The sequence below is a fragment of the Rattus norvegicus genome, chromosome 9 (genome assembly GCF_021556685.1).
Source record: "Rattus norvegicus strain SHRSP/BbbUtx chromosome 9, alternate assembly SHRSP_T2T, whole genome shotgun sequence".
NCBI lineage: Eukaryota > Metazoa > Chordata > Mammalia > Rodentia > Muridae > Rattus > Rattus norvegicus.
In genome coordinates this window covers 49,984,753-49,997,499 of record NC_141542.1, presented here as the reverse complement: position 1 = coordinate 49,997,499, position 12,747 = coordinate 49,984,753, and the positions used below count along the sequence as shown (strand labels likewise).

The window sequence follows — 12,747 nt, the reverse complement described above, 5'->3', positions numbered from 1 at the left end:
GGATCCCACCCAGTTAAGATTATTGTTTGTGTTTACAAAGGTGGCAGATCTCTGAGTTCATTTGCTGTGTTATATATATATATATATATATATATATATATATATATATATATATATATATATATATATATGTTTGATGTCTTTTTGTAAGCATAACGGGGATAAGGTCATAAAATGCTTACTTGTGGAATAATCAAAAGGGAATCTGTGGTAAATGACTGTATTGATATGTAACAAATAGACTGGGGTTTGGTCTGACAGAGCTAGAACTGCTTGGAGAGCTAATTTTTCTAGCAGCTTTTTCTGGCTTTGGTCAGAAAACCAAAAAGTTTCTAAGATACCTAACACAACTCTTTTTGAATTTTCTCTAGCAGGAAACCCAAGAGTTATTCAGAGAGCTATTACAGCTCTTTCAGAATTTTTCTAGTAGGTTTTTCTGACTTTGGCCAGAAAATCCAAGAGCAATTAGAATTCTTTTGGAATTTTTTTAGCAGTTTTTCTCACTTTGGTCAGAAGACCCATGAGCTATAGCTAGAGAGCTGTCTAGAGAGCTATCTCAAGCAGACCACAGAACTGTCAGCTTGTGCCCATCATTGACTTCAAGTCAATTCTTTTGCTGCTCCCAAACATCCCTTGCTCAAGAACCCCAACCAAGCTGAGGCTGGTTCTTGGCAACAGATTTCTGATCTCATATAATGAGTTCACTTTATGACAAGAAGAGGTGTTTATACAGTAGCTTTTCAATAGCATTCATTTACTTAGTTCTTATATGTGAAAGACAGCATGAAGAAAGAGGCCCCTAGGGTAAGGAAGATGAAGAGTTTAAAAAACAAGAACCTGATATTCTTAATTAAGTTATGTATTGAAAACGGTCCTATTGCTTCAACATATTGGATCCTCTATGCCCTCTGTGAAACAGTTTTTTTTTTTTCATGATTCATGGTCATATTATATATATTTTTTCTTTAACAATAATTTTAAGTTAGAATCTTATAGAATCATTGATAAATATTATCAAATATTTTTAGGAAATAAAAGCACACATAATCCTATAAAGAACTTGCTAGAAAGGAGACTGAACAATTGTTAGGTAGGTTTCACAAGTAAGGAATTTGGAGCGGAGAGAATTTACATCATAATAACTGAATTGTTATAAACCCCAGTTGAGGTCCTGAACTGGAATAGTAACTGAGGGGGTAGTCTTTCAAATAGACAGTTTTCTGGGTTCAAGTCTTAAATCTAGAAGCAAGTATCAGGGTTTGAATATTGTTTTTGACCCTCAGTATGGCTTAGCAAACACACGTACATGTAGACAGACAGACATTCATACACAATGACAGACATAGTCATATTCACAAACATGTACGACTGTATGCATGCACATATAAATGCATATATATATGTATTAGGAATGCATTATCTGTTGCAGAATTATTTAACATTTAGTAGGTTATTGTAATATGATTTCCTGCCATAATGCAAAACTAGTATTTAGAAGAGATTTTATTATTTCTTTTTATATCAATTTATTTTAATATAGTTGCTCTGAATCTTATGCTTAAAGTTATGTGTCTGGCAGGATCTTAAATAAGAGATTTTACATAATCTTAATTGTGCCTCAATCCAGTTTGCTTTTGTATAATGTGCAGCTGGACAAGATGGTCGCATTCAGAGTGCTTCTGCCGTGGAAGGAAGTGAGGTTGAAAATACACAAGGGTTTATTTTACCCAGTTAGTTTTCTTTGATACGTAGTTTGTTTTCAACACTTGACTGTTACAAATACTGCTGTAACGAGCATCTGTGCACATGAATCTTTGACCTCATCTATCTCGCTGCACATTTCTAGAAATAAATTTAATTGCCAAAAGATGTCCATCTCTATCTAGTATGAAATTAGTTATGATTTTCACCATAATTACAGCTTTTAATCTTCTTGCAATTCTGAATAATCACACATGACAGACACTATTCCAGACTTTATATAATTTGCAGTCTTAAGACTTCTAGTTTTTCATTACAGAGGAAAACCATGGACTCACTCTCCTTAGGGTAGACTGAAGCCCATGCAGCAGATCCGACAGTGACGGTTGCCTTCAATAGAGCTCTAGAGACCAGGCCTGCTAATAGTCAGTGCTAGCCTAAGGAAGGGCCAGTTCACCTTAACTCCCTGCTGAGCTATGAGCTACTAATAGATATTGGGACAAGGGGCAGACATTATCTTCAGTTTTGGGTCAACTGATGAACTCACCATGTGGCAAAGGACAGATCCAAACCCTTGGTGACACTGTCATAGATAAGCTCAGAAAATAGATCATAAAACAAAACCAAAAGACATGAATGTGGGAAAGGTACTCATGGTGGGAGCCTGATAAAGATGGGGGAGAGTTGAGAGCAAGCAATGGAAACATTAATCAGGATGCATTACACATGTATTTATGAAATTCTCAAAGAAGAGATCAAATAAAAAGATAAGCATACAATGCAGTTCGTTACTCAGTGTAGGCCTCTCAGCTTCAAAAGAAAAGGCAAAAAAAAAATCATCACCATATCACCATCATTTATGGGTGCATAATTTAACAATCGTTTAGAGACAACCTGGATCCAATGATCAGATGTGTTGTCACATGGTCTAGATTTATTGCAGTGAATTCTAAGAGGCCAAGGAAGATCTAGTTAGTATTGCCCCAGTGTGCAGGCTGGTTATGTGTGTCAACTTGATAGAAACTAGTCATCAGAGAGGAAGGACTCTCGGTTGAGGAAATGCCTCCATGAGATCCAGCTGTAAGGCATGTTCTCAATTAGTGATCAATGAGGTAGGGCTTAGCCAATTGTGGGTGGTGCCATCCCTTGGCTGGTAGTCCTGGGTTCTCTAAGAAAGAAGGCTGAGCAAGCCAGGGGAAGCAAATCAGTAAGCAGCACTCCTCCATGACTTCTGCATCACCTCCTGCCTCCAGGGTTCTGTTCTGTTTGAGTTCCTGTCCTGAATTCCTTCAATGATGGACTATGATGTGGAGGGGTAAAGCCTAAATAAAACCCTCCCCACCAAAAATATTCTTATTAAGCCATTTTCTCTTTTTTAAATTAAGTTCTTACCTTTGTTCTCTTCCAATTTGCCAATTGTTCTGGGCCATGATGAATCAAAAGCGTGCATAATTCTTTCCAAAGATCTGGGTCCTAAGCTGCCCAATGGCTCTCAACATGAATGAGAAACGTTCTGTTTCCTATTTTATACAGATTCCTTTGAGAAAGTTTTTCTTGCCTGCTTCAGGAATTACAGTCCTTGCTACCTTTCTATGTAAGATTTTTGAAGCAGACTGGAATTTTAGCTATCATGTTTACAAGGAGGTCTACTCAGATCAGCAAACCTAAGTAGTAAGTCTGTGTACTAAACCATGTGAGCACACAGTTACTGTGCATAGTTCTGGATTCTAATACACAGGTACATACAGCACAACACAATCTACCACTGTCAAAGGCACGCAAAAATATTAGTGGAATCACACTAATGCATTCGTTATAAATAATTTTGATCTCAATCTAAGTGAAAAAATGACTATTAACAGATAAGGGTAAAGTAATGATTTACAATTCTTACAAGATAAAATTCTCTGTTAAACATGGCTGGTTAAAGAATGTTAATTTTCATTTGTGTATGAAATACTGAATTGTTTTCTACTCTAACTTATATTGTCTATGGCTAAAACAGAAATACTGAGAAACGTAAGTTACTGAAAATTCCTAGTATATTTAGCAGTTAGGAGAGGCTTCATTTCTGATGGTGATAGGATGGATGCCATTTTAAAGCAATTATTTTCTCAGTATCATTGTATCTTAATGAGAAGAAGAATGAATTTCTATTTGTTGCCAGCTGGAGCTCAAATGTAGCTTTATTTAATTATGCAAAATACGACGCTGAAAATTTGTTAGTGCACATTTAACATTTAATTGGGATGTATTTATGCAATCTTTCACAATATTCCGAGTTGGCTTCATAAAAGATAAGTGTTAGTTAAATAAAACTAAGATTTTTGTGTGATTACAAATAAATTAATGTTATTTAAAATGAAATTGCCCAGTTTTCTTTCATTTTAAAATTATTTGAAATCCATATATAATCGCATCATTTTTCCTTCTCCTTCTAATCTGTATCATCTTCTACCCCTGTTGCTCTTGTTATAACATGCATGCATAAATATTCAAATACACAGGCACACATGCATACGCACACAGATACACATATACAGTTACTATACACACATACATATACACCAGGTACACAATCACATACCCAGGAATGGATACACACACACACACACCACATGCACAAGGCTCATTCATAAATATATAAATTATAAACTTCTCAGTCTGTATAATGCTACCCACATGTATGTTTTCCATGCTGACCATTTGGTATTGGATAACTAACTGATGTACTCTTCTGTGAAGAAGCTTAATTGTCCAGGGATCAGAATTCCTCTGGTGTGTAGAGTTGAGACCTTGTGAAAGTCCTCATTTACATGGTAGCATGTCTTTTAGTTGTTCTTCTTCAGGCCTTGTTTAGGAAGCATTTAATTGAGACTTCATGAGTACCATTTCCCTGACATTTCTAGGACATGCAATCTAGTAGCAGACATCATGTTTCTCTGGTTCTTACTATCTTTCACACCCTTCTTCCACAATGGTCCTGAGTCTTACGTGCAGGAATAGAGTTGTCGATGGATTTGTTGGGGCTGACTTCTGGATAATAATTGCAGTTACAAGTTTTACTGGGGCTGAATTGGCTTTAACCTATGCAGAATATTCAACTGTGAGGATGAGGAAGAGTCCTGCACCTTTATAACGGTTCTATGTCATGATGCTCAAAATGAACACATACAGTTTGTGTTCATTGAACATATTTTATATGGGCTTACCATGATGCAATTAACAATGATGATATGTAATATGGGAAAGAAAAGATTCTGAACTAGGATTCTTAGGACTGGAATAGTTATTGAGCACGCTGACGCTTGAGAGCATGTTCTTACACTCTGTTTCTTAGTTTTCTCATCTGTAAGATTCTGAAGATGACAGCAGTTATTGTCATTAGTAGAGATCTTCTGGAAACACAATCGAAACATAGGAACGTGTGGCTATTAGCAACTAGCTAAAATAAACCGAAAAAGCAAATCTTGAGTGTTCAAGATGGAAAGGAGAAGAAAGACTGTTCAAGGATATAATATTGGTAAAACAAAAAGAAGCAAAAGCTGGCCAAAAAGGTAAAGTCAAAATTATATGAAATAATTAAATATGAAAGTATAAACAAATTCAAAAGTAAATATGTCATAAGCATAGCAATATGTAAGGATTAAAACTACCGCATTACTGTTTTAAAAGAAACTTAAAATTTATGTCCAGGTACTCTTTATACAGCATTAGCCGAAAGAAAACTTAAATTGCTTTAAGACGTGACTAGTGTTTGTTGCAGATTTTTCATAACATACAAATCTAAAGCTTTAGGCTATTCTTACAGGAACATGGCTCAGTTGTCATAATTATGTAATTCCTAAATATCTTATGGCCAGGAGAATAAATTTCGAGTTGGAGTTTGGTTCGCAAAAAGACATAGTTTAAGATGCATGTAAATAGAAGATGGACATGTATGTATAAAACTAGAAGATAATGTGTACGTTTGTAACTAGAAGACATGAGTGTGTGTGTGTGTGTGTGTGTGTGTAACTAGAAGATGGTTCTCTCGTGTGTGCATGTGTGTGTGTGCATATAACTAGGGGAACCTACATGAGTACACTCTTCTCTCTCAATCCTCATAAGGATGAAGTAGTAAAGGCTGTACTATACTGCATTGACAACCACTGAGATTCATTTTCTTCACATGATTGTCTGTCCACTGCTCTTAAAGAGCAATACAAGTTACTTTAAGCACTGGATACTGTCCATGTCCTTTTGGGTCTGAGTTACCTCACCCAGGACGATATTTTCTAGCTCCATCCATTTGCCTGCAAAATGAGGATGTCCTCATTCTTAGTAGCTGAGTAGTATTCCATTGTGCAAGTGAACCACAATTTCTGTACCCATTTTTCTGTTGTGGGACACGTTCTCACTAGTAAGTGGATATTAGCCAAAAAAATAAAAAAAGTACAGAATACCTAAGATATGGTCCACAGAACTGAAAAAGGTCAACAAGCTGAAGGGCAGAAGTGAGGACGCTTCGGTCCTACTTGGGAAGGAGAAGAAAACAACCACAAGGGGGAAGGGAGGAAGGGACAGGGGAAGGGATGAGGATAGGGATGGGGGAAGAGGGGAACATGGTCTGGTATTGGGTGGGGAAAAAGGATTGAAATCCTGAGGACCAGCAGAAAGAATGGAAACAGGTGACCTGGGAGGAAGGAGGTTGTGAGGAACATCCAGAATGTACCAGAGACTTGGGAGGTGAGAGGCTCTCAGGACTCAAAGCAGGGTGGGGGGACCCTAGATGAAATGCCATACAGTGGGGAGAGGGAACTTGTTGATTTCACCTGCAGCAGAAAGGCAGGGCATCAATTGAGGGATGGAGTTGCTATCCCATAGCCAAAACTCTTACTCAGAATTCTTCCTGTCTGAAAGAACTGCAGGGGTGGAAATGGAGAAGAGCCTGAGGAAAAGAAGGTCCAGTGACAGGCCCAAAGTGGGATCCAGCTCAAGGGGAGGCCTGACATCATTACTAAGGCTATGGGGTGCTCACAAAAAGGGACCTATCCTGATTGCCTTCCAAAAGACCCAACAAGCAGCTGAAAGAGTCAGATGCAGATATGTGCACCCAACCAATGAACAGAAGCTGCTGACCCCTGTGGTTGAATTAGGGAAAAGCTGGAGGAGGGTAAGGAGGAGGGCAACCTTGTAGGAGGACCAGCAGTCTCAATTAACCTGTATCCCCGAGATCTTTCAGACACTGGAACACCAACCAGGCAGCAAACGCCAGCTGAGATGAGGCCCCCAACACATATACAGCACAGGATTCCCAGATATGATGCACCTAACCCTCAAGAGATTGTAGTCCTCAGGAAATTTAGAGGTCTGGTGGGGTGGGTGGGGTGGGGACATCCTCGTAGAGTTGGAGGGATGGTATAGGATGTGGAACTGTCGGAGGGTGGACCACTAGGGGAACAAAATCTGGAGTGTAAAAATAAGTAAGTAAGTAAGTAAGTAAGTAAGTAAGTAAGTAAGTAAATTAATCAATGAATGAATAAAAGCACAAAAAAAAAAACCATTGGATACCATGTATGGCTTTCTCTGGATATCATATTGTCTTAAAAATAAAGAAGAACAAAGAGAGAAGGAAAACATGGATTACCATAAAAGCACCATTCATTTGAAACAGGTAGATTACAATGAGAGAGCAAGGAATGAGGGAAAGCTTGTTTTCAAACTGTGGACTAGACTAAATTTATAAGTAAAAAGTGTGCAGTTAGCTAAACGGTTCAGTAACTGTGTCTTTCTAAAACAGCATGATGGTGTTGGTTAATGATCATGAATTACAGAACTTCATGGGCCTATTGTAAAGTTCTGTGAAATTCCTCAGATATATTTTCCAAAGGTAGAAAAACATATATTCACCTGCTTAGGTCGGGCTGGAGGCCACTCCATTATTTCAAGCACATAACCCCTTGTAAAAACAGTGACATTTTGAAGTTGAAAGGTTAGAGATTATCTTGACCGAAATGACATATGTGCTTCCTGTTTAAGGGTCCTTTCCAAATAAGTCTTCGTGAGCAATACAATAAGTCTCTTTAAACTTAAAATGTAGGTAAGAGTTCCTCACTGGGTCGTCACCAGGCTTCTGTTGCTCCACTCTTTACTTCTTTGGAAGTATATGCCCTTTAGTTTCAACAAGATTTCTAATCCATTAGGTCTGAAAGATGTTTAAGTGTGTGCATTTTAAAGCCGCGGTTGCTGGGGAATTAATCACAGCTCTCACAATATGCCTTACTTAGGACTTTTTCTGAGAACAACAGCATAGGAAGAAGACAGCAGACTAAACCAGCAGGAATGAATCTTCAACCACAGCTCACCTGACAAAGCTCTTCCCGAGTCTCCCACCCGATCCTCAAAATAACTCCGACTTGAGGAGAGATGCCAAACAAGTTATAGAGAAAGAATGGCAGCTCTTTCTTTCAGTCAGTTCTAGTGCCAGGTTCATTCCGTTTTTGACTTTTAAACGAAACCGCCACATGGTCTTAGGGTTAACCATCTATCCAGCTGCCATTGCCAGATGCAGTGGCCGATATTTCACTTCGGATATTTTTCGTTTGTGCTGAGAAGGAATCGTGCTCAGTAATTTACCGTTTCAGCGTGGTTCGCCAGCCTTTGCCATCCAGCATAAACAACTTTAATCTGCCCCCGCTCCTGCATTGCGGGAGAGTCTGTGTAAACACCAGCTTCCATTTTAGGAAGTGTTTCACCTGACGTGGCTCCAAAAGCTTAGAGTCCAGAAATGAAATACTTCTAAGAGAGCTACGGGATTAGTCACGTTTCCCGTCCTTCAGGTCATGTAAGCACCTTTATTTATATAGGGCTATTGATTTCATCTTCATTTTTATATGTATCGTTAGGAAGACAATATCATTTTGGTGATATACACTGGCCTCTTTTTAAAATAAGTATCGTGTATATTCAATATATATGTATGTTCAATATATATATTTCTATAAAATATATAACATTGTTTCCTACTATTTGAATCAGAAGATCTTCCTGTTTATTAAGAATTATTTTTTGTCAAAAATCAAGTGACCATAGAGACACAGCCAGAATACAGCAAATATAGAGGCGAATGCCAGCAGCAAACCACTGAACTGAGAATAGGTCCCCTATTGAAGGAATCAGAGAAAGAACTGGAAGAGCTTGAAGGGGCTCGAGACCCCAAAAGTACAACAATGCCAAGCAACCAGAGCTTCCAGGGACTAAGCCACTACCTAAAGACTATACATGGACTGACCCTGGACTCTGACCCCATAGGTAGCAATGAATATCCTAGTAAGAGCACCAGTGGAAGGGGAAGCCCTGGGTCCTGCTAAGACTGAACCCCCAGTGAACTAGTCTATGGGGGGAGGGCGGCAATGGGGGGAGGGTTGGGAGGGGAACACCCATACGGAAGGGGAGGGGGGAGGGGGATGTTTGCCCGGAAACCGGGAAAGGGAATAACACTCGAAATGTATATAAGAAATACTCAAGTTAATAAAAAAAAAAAAAAAAAAAAATTATTTTTTGGCCTAAAAGGCAGCCGCTTTCTTCTCCTTCTCCTCTTCTTTCTCCTCTTCCTCCTCCCGCTCCTCCTTATGAAGGTGATTTCTATTTTACTTTTCCTTTTGTTGAAAATAGATGTTTTTCAGTCACATTATATATCCTGGTTATGGTTTTCCTTCCCTCCACTCCTCCATATTCCTCCCACATCCCTTCTCACCTCCTTTCTGTCTCTCAAAACAACAACAACAACAACAACGATGACGACGACGACAAACCAAAGCAAAAGTGAACAAGCAAACAAGGACACCTCCAGACAAACAGAAGAAAAAGAACAACCTCTGACTCTCAGAGAAAACACCCGGAATAAACTTGAACTTGAACGCTGTAACATTATTATTTCCTGTCGCAATCCTTCATCTCACCTCCTTTCTTTGGGCAGCATGTTTTTTCCTCTTAGCTCTGAAAACACTTGTTTGAGTAATTGAATCTTAGCTAATGTTCTTTACTAACATGCTGCTTAAAGTACTGTGTTAATTAAAACCCTAAATTTCACCCTATGCCCTTTCTTTGTTCCTGGGCCAGCCATATTTTCTAGTATTTCAGAATCAGGCACTGCTACTAGTCATTTAAACTAAGTTTCGTATTAGTTTGTAGATCAAATACGCTCAGCTGAGGAAAATGTTTTCAGAAGCTTGTAACATTTATTAACTTTGGAGTCTCCAGGGATTAAACTTGTGAATGATTTCTTGTGCATCGGAATTATGTGGATCTGGATAAATTCTGTTCATAAGCATTAAAGGAATTGACATGTACAGTCATGTTGAAGATTTCCTCACCGTGAAAGTTTGTGTCTGCAGCAGTAGGATTTTTTCTTGTTTTTGTTTCTTCTTTTCTCCTTTAACTTTTATTTATTCTAGAGTACTCCTTAAATACTAATAGAGTGAAATATATTAGCTTTCAATGTTTGACCAATGTGCTTTCTTTTGGTATAACATTAAACCTACAGCTACTCTAATACTTGATGTGCATTGAGAATTTCGCATCTGTTTTTTTTTTTTTTTCATTTGCCTTTCGTGGACCACGTGTAGTCTCTTTCTTCCTAAATCTGTAGGGTTGCAATTCTTTTTCATTCTTCATTCTCTATAACATGGAAAAATTATACTTTAAATTTTTATTCACTTATCTCTCCAAATTATTAAATTTTTATTTTGCCACGATTCCAATACTTGACTTATGAAAAGCCAAAGTTACCAATAGTGTATGCTTTTTTGAAAAATCACACATATGACCATTTTAATTACACCCTCTGGTCCTTTCCTCTGTTCCATATACTATAGAATTAAATGTGCATTTGCATTTGCAAACTAAAATTAGACAATTTTAGTTTGTGTAAGATACAATTAATTTATCTTAAATAGGCTTTCTGTTTTTATTGAATACTTTAATCCTGTACGCATTCTTGAAATAAATTATTTCTATCTGCATTCTTATTACTTCAAAATTGGATTAACGATACATCAATATTTTTAAAATAAAAATGATATTAAATACTTTTCTTGTATTTTACATGGTAGAGCACATGTGTTTACTTCTACATGTATAATTTGAACTTTGATATTATTTATATCACCATAGTCTGTTGTTGTTGATGAAAAGTCAGGATGACTATTTTGAAGTAGATGTTGAGGTCTACTCCTTTTAACATAACTGTAGCCATTTTGTATTCAGTCTCCATCTTGCTAATTTAAGGTGAAATAAATTTCAGGTTCTCAGACTCCACTTTCCATATGTAATTATCAATAGCTGACACTGAAGAGTGCTACAAATAAGCCAAAAAGTTACGGCTGAATTATTTATGCTCTATTATCTCAATGTTATGACATTCCCCTGTTCACTACTTGTCTACCACCCCTTGCACCTCACTCAAGACCAATCACCTTTTTTCTTCAGTTTTCCTAATTCCTTTTTTTAATTTTTAAAATTGATTTATTTATTTAGTTATTTATTAGATATTTCTCAGATCAGTGGTTTGCTCCTAGCATTCACCTCTGTATTTGACATGCTCTGGCTGGTTGTATCTCTCAGGAGACAGCTATATCCAGTTCCTGTCAGCATGCACTCCATCAGTCTTGTCTAGTTTTGGTGGGGAAGGCTCTGAATGGCTGTTCCTTCAGTCTTTGCCCCAAACTTTGCCTCCATATCCCCTCCTATGAATATTTTTTGTTCCCCCTTTTAAGAAGGAGTGAAGCATCTACACTTTGGTCATCCTTCTTCTTGAGCTTCATGTGGTCTGTGGATTGTGTCTTGGGTAATTCGAGCTTTTGGGCTAATATCCACTTATCAGTGAAAGACCAATCATCTTAAAGATAGCTGATAATACTCCATTTAGTAAGCCAAAATGTTGCACTGATCCTCTCTTTGTCTCCTAAACTTTTGAACCTGTTTTTTCTTCCCTATAAAAAGCCTGCTTTAAAGACTGACAGGTACCACAATTAGGTTCCTGAGTTCTTTTATTGTGGTCCTCAATGTACAGTCAAGAGGTGTGCATTGAATAAGCTATTTGTGCTTAACTGAACCCCCGACAATAGAAAATGAAAAACTAGAAATCCTTAAAGTCATCTCCCCTGAAATCTAAAAGCTTGGGCTTAGAAACCCTCTAATATCAATGTGAAACTAAGTTCATTCTTTTTATTATTTCATTTCTGTTCCTCAATGATTGGGTTATAATCCACTGTTTTAGTTAGGTTTCCATTCCTGAGAAGAGACACTACGACCGAAGCAACCCTTATAGGGGACAACATTTAATTGGTGCTGGCTTACAGGTTCAGAGGTTCAGCCTACTATCATCATGGCAAGAAAGATGACAACATCCAGGTAGACAGAGTGCTGGAGAAGGAGCCAAGAGTTCTGCAACCTGATCCAAAGAGAGTAAGGACAAGACTGACAGTCTCCCAGGCAGCTAGGAGGAGGGACTCAACGCTCACTCCCACAGTGACACCCTTCTTCCAACAAGGCCAGTCCTACTCAAATGAGGCCACAACTCCACATAATGCCATTCCCAGGGTCAAGTATATTCCAACCGTCACATCTACCTTTAACCTGAACTACAAATGATTCTATTCTGTCTGATCCAGGAAACGGCAATCATGCCTTTGTTTTAGGAGACTGTTATGATCACCTTGCTATGATCACTTTTTATGGCCACCTGGCAACCATGTCTTTGTCTCAGGGACTATGTGCATGTGCTCGTGTTCTGCTTCTGTAGCACTGCCTATCTGGCAGCTGAAACGTTCATTTAGTAACCATCTGCTCCTGAGTGAGGAAATTCTCATCTTCCCCATGTCCAATGCCCATCTCTTGAACCCTATTCCTTAGAGGGAGGCAGCCTTTGTAAACAAAGTTTGCTCCAATTCTGCCTCTTGGGGCAGTGGTCTTTTATTCTTGACTGGTGGCACTAGGAACATTTGCAAATCATGAAGTTAGAGCATGTGGTGGCTTGATTGAGCGCTTCGCCTCCAGCTGGTG

At 38.2% G+C, this 12,747-nt stretch overlaps 1 protein-coding gene and 1 non-coding gene across 4 annotated transcripts in view; one reads left to right on the top strand and one right to left on the bottom strand.

Moving 5' to 3' along the window:
- Khdrbs2 (KH RNA binding domain containing, signal transduction associated 2) overlaps positions 1–12,747 on the bottom strand; it is a 506,623-nt gene that overhangs the window by 134,789 nt on the left and 359,087 nt on the right. The window lies entirely within an intron of this gene.
- On the top strand, positions 397–460 carry LOC120094876 (U7 small nuclear RNA). Its single transcript, XR_015630007.1, has one exon. It is a non-coding gene; the product is annotated as a U7 small nuclear RNA (small nuclear RNA).